Raw genomic sequence first — 6,000 nt, forward strand, 5'->3', positions numbered from 1 at the left:
CCGGAGGGGTCCTGGGGATCGAGGGTGGGAAAAGCAGCCTGACGGCTCATAGGGCCAAGCAGGAGAAAGACCACCCAACAACGTCTGGTGGGCATGATGAGGTGGGAGGGATGAGGGGACCGGTTATGCTAAGAACGTGGGCTCTGGAGTCAGACTCGCCCTGATTCAACCCCTGGCCGTGGCCCGGGTGAGACCGTCTCCCTGAGTCTCGGTCTCCTCATCTGTAAAACGGGCTAACAGCGGTGCCTGTGAAGAGCTCAGCTCGGAGCCTGGCCGGGAGACGTGCTCAGCCAGCCGCGGCCGCGCCCACCTCCACTTCTTCGGGCCATTCGTGTTGTCCCCGAGGATGGGCCTGCGCACCTCACAGGGCTGTGGCACAATCGGTGGGGTCATGGGTGGGAGGAGTCCCCATGGTCACATTCAGCCTCTGCGCTCAGGCCGCCAGGCCCTGAAAGCACCGGCCCATTCCTAGCTCCTGGCCAGACACAGAGAAGAGGAAAGACGGTCAGGGCCACATGGCCAGCCCACTGGCTCACCCCCTTAAGCACTTCCCCACCAAGCAGGCACCCCAGGCTCCTAGCCCTTGACCTTCCCCTTGGCAGCCCCAGAAGCTGGTCCGTTTTCCCTACCAAGCATGCCTGCGGGCCTCACTTCCTTCTGGCTGGTGAGGCTGGGCCTGTGGGGTGGCCGTGGTGGGGCGGCCAAGGCCATGATGGCTCGATACTCAGGGTCTTACTTGAAAAGGCCAAAGTTTTCTGTATCCATTTGGGTTCCTCAAAGCCATTGTCCAAAGCCAGGGTAGGGGGCTCTTCTCTTGGACCCCACCCATCCCCACCAGTATGGTCCTCCCAGCAGGGGAGTGAGGAAGGGGGACAGTCACAGGGTCCGTGCTCAGCAGAGTGGTAGCTGAGGCTCAGCCCTCCACTTACTGGCTGGATGGCCCCTCTGTAGAGTGAAGATACCCCCTCCAGTATGGAGACGTCAGGGAATGGACAGGGAGGCACATACATCACCCCGTGGGGTGGCTGTCAGGAGGCCCAAAGGGGAGAAGGGGGGTCTGTCCTTTCCGCGCTCAGAACTAGCTGAAATTGAGCTGCTGATCCTGCCTCAAGGGATAGAACAGAGCCAGGTGGCAGGGGATGCAGTGCCCAGACAGAGGTCACAGGGCAAGGACAACACTGGGAGCTCTTGTCCCAAAAGGCAGACCTAAGAAGATACGATCTTTTAATTACATGCTTAGGCTTCTTGGGCTGTTGGCCAGGGTACACCCAGCTCTCAGCCTTCTCTACGGGCCCAGCAGGGACACTGCCTCCCTCTGCCCTGACCCTCTCAGGGGAAAGAGGGGTGCAGTGACCCCAGCACAGAGGAAAGGAGGCAGCAGACCCAGCTGGGCTGGACTTGGACTCTTGTCTCTGGGGGACTAGGAGGGGGTGAGGGGAGGGCAACGGGGCCCAGATCAGTTCAGGACTCCCCTCGTAACTCACCCACTCGGGCTCTGCCAAGACCTGAGTCAGGCTGGGGATGAGAGAGGCCCCGGTCCCGCCCGCCTTCCCTCCCTCCCGGACATACAAACCCCCTGGTCCAGATTCTCTAAAGACCAACTCATCACCCTGCATAAGGCAGCAGGGAGGGGTGGGCTCTGTGGGTGAACTAGAGAGCGGAGCCCATCTTTTCCCGCCCAAGGTACTCAAGAACGTTGTTTTAATGTGCAAGCTTTGCTAGGCAAAAAAAAATTGTGTCAGATCTGTCCAGGCCAGAGCTTTGAGCTCGTGACCCGTTCATCGAGTTTCCTGTCATCTCTGGAGGACCCCAGCACAGATGCCCTCAGCTCCATCTGTGCCCAAGGAGCCAGAGCCTCATTCAGGCAGGACCCACGGGGCAGGGCTCTGCCCTTCTGAGCAGGAGCTTTCCTGTGCAGTTTCTCTTTAAATCAGGCAACTACTCTGAGACGAGTATTTTTTTTAACTCTTATTTGCTAGACAGAATCTAAGCGAGAGACCCAGAGATGGCAGGAGTTGCAGGCTGTGAGGGCCGCATCTCCCTTCTGAGGGCTTGCCGCCTCTCTCAGAGGAAACTCAGCAAACTGACCTGGATTTGTAGAGCATGCATGTTTACCAAAGGCTTTCACATATCAAAGCACATCTGATCCCTAGGCTTACAGAGGGGAAGTCTGGAATTCGGAGATTGTAATACCTCACCCCAAGCCCCTTGTAATACCTCACCCCAAGCCCTGGAGAGCAAGCAGAGAGGCCACGTCCCCCTCCCCCATGCTCTATGTGCTGCTCATCTCAACCAGCTGGGCCAGCTCTGCCCAGACACAGCCCACATGGGTGCCTGCCCTCTTCGCCCCAGGGCCCCGGGAAAGGCCACTCTTCCTCCCCTCCCCTCTCCTCTCCACCTCCTCCACAGAAGGCAGAAGAAGGAGATAGCTTGGGTCATCTTCTAGGCACAGCACTTGGAGCCATCCTAAAGGCGTCATCTGGTCTATCCATCCACCCAATGCGTGGTCAGCGTGAGTGGGCTAGAACTCGGTTTGGCCCACGCCCCAGCCCAAGGACTTCACACTGCTTTCTCTCCAGTGCCCATCTGGGGTCTGTGCTCATCTGAGGTCTGCACCCAGAACCCGAAATCTCATTTCCCACCTTGCTCTGCAAAGGCCCCGGTAGGAAGAGAAGAAGATGGTCAACGCCAAGGTAGAGCGTATGCTGGCGGAAGACCTCTCCAGGCCACTGCAGCCTTGACCTTGAGAGAGCGGGATGGCTCCCCTGCCAGTCAGGCCCAAGTCTCAGCCTGGTCCCTGCCTAGGACAGCTCACCTGGTGCAGAGAAAAGACCTTGGCCACCTGCTGGCCGGCCGTAGCTTTCCCAACCCACTCTGACCAGCCAACATGCTAGAGGAGGTGAGTATACGTATCCCGCAGCCCTTTAGCCAGGGTTCAAACTCCAGCTCAGCCACCCATTCGCTGTGTGACTTTGGGCAAGTTCTTAACCTCTCTGTACCTCAGTGTTCCCATCCTGAAGATGAGTACAATAGTATAGTACCTACCACATAGGATAGTTATGAGAAGTACATGGGTTAATACATGTAAGGTGCTTAGGATAATGCCTGACACATCATAAGAGCTACCTAAGTAGTCAGCTCGTTATTACTCTTACTGTTAGCATTATTATTTTCCAACCCAAGAGAGGCTATAGATATCAGAGCAAGCAAAAACCTAATGCCCCTGGGTGGGGAAGTTTCATGGGAAGAGAGGAGGAGGCCTGTTCTGCAAAGGACTGTCACCCTCCATGGGTGGGTGGCTTACGTCAGGTGGAAATAGCCATTAATAGTAGTTCTCTCTCGGTCCAGTCATAAAGCTACAGAGCACGAGGGGGTGAGAAATTTTACTATTGCGGTAGCGAGAAATGTTACTATAGGGCAGAATTCCATTTTTAGAAACTGGGAAGTTATTTTGAGCAGAAGGTTGGCGTTCGTTATTTTCTAATAGTCTCCGCACTCTAACAATACAGGCATGTGCTTGCTCTAGGAGAAAGGAGGGCACAGTGGGGAGCCCTGCCATGCTTCTGTGGTTGCTAGGCAACCCCTCGGGCCTTCCACCCCAGCTGGAGCCTAGCAGAGAGCCAAGGGTGGGCTCCATGAGTCCTCACAACCCCTTGTCACAAATGCCAAAGCACATTAGATGTCTCTGAGGCCCTCTCAAGGGCGTCTGGAGAAAGCAACCTCATTTTCTTTTCAGCGCGAGCAGCGTGTAATTAGGGAGGTGACTCAGCAGGGAACAGCATCTGCACAGCCACATGCATGCCTCACTTTCTAGAGCTATATTAGTTTCCCGTGGCTGCTATAACAAATTACGATGAGCTCAGTGGCTTAATGGAAATGTATTTGATTATGGTGCTGGAAGCCAGAAGTCCAAAATCAGTGTCACTGGGCCCAAATCGAGGTATCACAGGGCTATGCTCTCTCCAGAGGCTTTAAGGGCCAGTGTGATCCGTCCCTTGCCTCTCGCAGGCTTCTGGCGGCTGCTGGCATTCCTTGGCTTATGGCCGCATCACCCCGGCCTCTGCCTCCGTGGTCACTTGGCCTTCTCTTCCATCTGTGTCAAATCTGCCCTTCTCTTGTAGAGGTCCTTGGGATCGCATTTAGGACCTGCCTGGATAATTCAAAAGCATGTCCCCATCTCATGATTCCGCATCTTATATCTGCTAGACCTTTTTTTCATATAAGGTAACATTTGTAGATTCCAAGGGATCAGGCTCTGATATCTGTGGGGATAATTATTCAGTCCACTAGCCAAGCCGATGACTTTCTCCAACAAAACTAGATAGCGGGTCACCACTCAGCCCTCTGTGTACAGCTTCCTCATTCTACCTCAGGACAACCCAGCCCGGGATGCTGACCTCAGGGCCCTGCCTGTCCCGGGGTTGTCTCACATGGACCAGCATGTGGGCCACGCCTGGAGCTTCTGGGAGGAGTGTGGGGTGTTGGACTGCACCCTTAAGCAATGACAGCTTCCCTGAGGCCTCCAATTACCCCCACAAAAGGAAACAGGGGCTAAAAACAGAAGCCAGGACTATAAGAACTTTAGAAAACAAAATATTTATTTTTTTTTATTACACACCATAAAAATTCAATAAAGAAATAAAGAAATAGAAAATGTTAATCCTTCAGAATCCTAGCCTCCAGAGATAATAAAAACTTGGTTGTACAAAACAATCTTCCTGCTAGACCTTTTTATATTCAGATAGAATCATATCATACTAATATTTTTAAAATGTGAAATTGAAATTATGCTATACATCCTTTTCTTTAACCCGTTTTTTTTTTTTTCCAATAAATAATATATTTTTGGTACCCTTCATGGCAGTACTGTTGCATTTTCTCCATCTTTCTAGAGGCTGCTGAGGCTACCACTGTGTGGATGAACTGTGAGTAGTTACCCCTTTGATGGGCATTTGGGTTGTTTCTAATTTTCCATCTGAAACAATTGCGTTGAGCTAATTCAGTGAGGTACTAGTACCTGACTTGTTCACGTTGCTATAGGAGACTCACAAAGAGGGGAAGGCTTTTTTCTCTCTTCTCCACACACCACCCCAATTACCCCAAAGCAATCAAGCCTCGGGTGAAGAAAGTCAGTTCCCAGGAAGAATTAATAGGCATTTGTTTTCCAAGGCCGAGCCTCACAGAGACAAGGAGATGAATTGTCTAAGAAGGGGAGGGCCTCTGTGTTTGTCGGGAGGCTTCCACTGCAAGCACACAAACATCTCTTCTGAAACTAACTTATGCAATTGGGAGAATATATTGCCTTCTGCATCAGAAAAGCCTAGGGGCTGGGCGGGATTCAGGGTGCCATTCAGGTGCCGTTTGATCCAGGGGTTTGTGATATCATCGGGCTCTGTTTTTGTTTTTCTGTGATTCTCTTGGCACAGTCCTGGTCCATGGGTTAGCTTTGCCCACAGACTCATTTTCCTCATTGTAGTAAAAAGAGCTTAAAGCAGTTCAGGGCCCGCGTCCACTCACGGCACTATCCATAGAAAAAGAAAAATCTCCGTCCTAAATTTCCCGCAAAACTCCTGAGGTACATCCCGATTGGATGGGTTTAGATCCTGTGCCCACCACTGAACAAGGGATGTTCCCAGTGGTGGGGAGATGAGATGTTCTGTGGGATTTAGTCTAGGCCACATGCTCCCTCTGGGGTTAGAGGTGCAGATGGCTTTCCCAAAGTCAGGGGGATTTTCCAATAAAAATTAGGAGGTTGGAAAAAGGAAAGTAGGGAGGCGTGGGAAGTAAGGAGTCAACATGTAGGGCTTCGCGAGAGTGGTTAAGGGTGGATGGGCTCCCAGTGGTCCTGCTTAGATAAGAAGGAAGAGGTTTTCTGGATCGTGTGAACCGCACAGTGTGGTGCCTGCGGAATTGCGAGCGGGTACACCTTAAACGCAAGTGTGCAAGGAACAAATTCACATCGGCTCCCCAAAATGCACTGTGAATGAGCATCCTGAGTTG

This window comes from Rousettus aegyptiacus, unplaced genomic scaffold (genome assembly GCF_014176215.1).
Source record: "Rousettus aegyptiacus isolate mRouAeg1 unplaced genomic scaffold, mRouAeg1.p scaffold_m13_p_17, whole genome shotgun sequence".
Lineage (NCBI taxonomy): Eukaryota > Metazoa > Chordata > Mammalia > Chiroptera > Pteropodidae > Rousettus > Rousettus aegyptiacus.